The following is a 2,415-nucleotide window of genomic DNA, read 5'->3' on the forward strand; positions in this document are numbered from 1 at the left end:
CCTCCAGTTCTCTGGTTTAAAATTGCCAAGCTGCACAAACACCGCTTGGAAATCCGAATGTTGCAGACCTCTGGAAAACATCGGTCTCTGTACCATATCCGAGTCAGCGGATGGGCTTTGACCAAATTCTTGACCGAAATTTTTTGTTTAGAACGACAATGTTATGGCATTGTGTTATAGACTGCAACAGTCGGGTACCCAAACTAGCGGTCAACTACAGCACATACATTTGATTCATTCTGGTGCTTTGAGGCAGAATTCCAATGCTCCCACCCCTCACTGGTGCCGGCTACGCACTGTGTTGTATAAAAGGGGGTATATCTGCAGGAAAGTGGCAAATAAGGGACTGTGAGAAAGGGGGTCATACAAACATTGCCTTTTTTTTTTTTTTGCAGGAAACAAACATACCGTGAATTCAGTCTGAAATAGGTATAGAAATATATTCCGGCATAATGAGGATACTATTTCAGTCCAACGCCGTCAGTAAAGAATCTCTCTTTTCATAGTCATTTTTTTTTTTGGAGATGGAGAGAGCTCTCAGGGCCAGAGAAAGTGGTTAGCTGCTGTTGAATGGACTAGGTCACCAATACATGGAAAGTGCATGGAGCCCCAGCTCTAATTAAAAGCAGTATTATTGTTAAGGTGTGGCTGCCACTCCACTTCATGTCTGAGACCCAGTGTAAGATTTAGACCTGTATAATGTTCTCATTACACAAAATCCCAGCCCTTAACACACACAAAGACCCCCTGTCCTGCACAGACTGTGTGTGTGTGTGTTCGTGTGTGCGTGCGTGCGTGCGTGCGTGACTGGAACAGGCCTAGTGGACTGGGGAGTTAGAGAGCAATCAAGAATATGTTTCATTGACGTTCTTAAGCGGACTGACTTCGTTTTTGACACAATCAGCCCCTATAAATGAACATTTCTAGCTACCATCAGAAATAACAACACAAACGAGAATGATTTATTATTTACGCTTTCAGGAATTCCAGTGGCTTGACCCATGCAAATCCTGGTCAAAAAAAAATCAAATAGACAAATATCCCACTAACCACTCTCCAAATGAATAGCATAACACCAACAGTAGCGACGTTTCTCTCCGTTTGAATGACATCAGCAATATTCCTAATGTTTGTGCAATCACTCCAGAGCTCTCTGGGCCAGAGACCAGCATGGAGGCTGGATCTGTAGACCTCTCACTCTCCTCAACATCAAACAGCTCCTACAGACAGACTGCTGTTCAACCCGGGTCTCCTGCACTAAATCTGCACAATCTACTAAATTGTGTTAGTTTACGCAATTCTTCAGGTCTTGGACGAGGTTACTTATGACCTTTGTTCCCTGAACCTCCAGGAGCCATCTGAAGCTCTTGGAGATTTATTGTAGTCTAGGAAGTAAATTAAGCCAATTCTAAAGATTATCCCATAAAACACACAATTCTCTGTATACGGTTCAGACAGTTGGTGAACTTTTCCCCCCAAAAGTTAGTGTCGTTAGTGAATGTCTTGACAAAGGTCGTTAAACTCTATAGGTATGTAATGGTGTGAGTGGGAGCCCTTCTGTTGATGACCTGAGCTATGGAGTTTATATTCCCATCAGCATGAGCAAGACAGTGTGTGTGTATGTGTGTGAGAGTTAAGGTAATAGTCAATTCAAAGGGCCCATGAACTTTAACAGAGACAGTTTCCCCCCGTCCACTAACGTCCTCTCACATCCAGTTCTCACAGGACACTGCTCTGCTTATCTGACTAACAAGTCAGAGGTCAGGGGTCATATCTGATACCGCTACACTGGACCAATGAGAGGGCATGTTGTTGTAGTGATAATCCAGCTAGGCTTTACACGACTTCTGCGAGAAGCTATAAGGGACTCTTCTAGATGGTAGTAAATCCCATCTTTCAGACCGTCGTATATCTGATCTGCCAAGACAAAAACAGATCATCAAGGCACAGAGGCACAGCATGAACAATATACGGTATCAATATTTTAGTGCAATCGACCAAATCTAAAGAATGTTTACAATGCTATATAAATGCAGACATACACAGCTTTTGCAATGCTCTCTCCTCTCTCCGTCTCTCAGCTGTCTCCCTCTCTCTCTCATTGCCTCTCCCTCGCTTTGGGAAAACAGATTACTGTAACAAGAATATTTGTGGCTTGATTCATTAACAGTCTGTTGTTGAGTGTGGTGTAACGACAGAATGTGAGAGCCATGCAGTCTTTTGGCGAGCCAAATGAGAGAGAAAGTAAATAAAGAACACATCAACTGTCCACATCACCACCTCCATTATAAACTAATAACAATCACACTGATCTGGTTGTAATGAGCTGGATCTTAGTTGGAGGCGATTGTTGCATCACTTCTATTGTTCCTGTTTTGATTTCTTGTCCACTGTCTAGCCTTGAGGAACACTCCA

Source organism: Oncorhynchus mykiss, chromosome Y, assembly GCF_013265735.2.
Source record: "Oncorhynchus mykiss isolate Arlee chromosome Y, USDA_OmykA_1.1, whole genome shotgun sequence".
Classification (NCBI taxonomy): domain Eukaryota; kingdom Metazoa; phylum Chordata; class Actinopteri; order Salmoniformes; family Salmonidae; genus Oncorhynchus; species Oncorhynchus mykiss.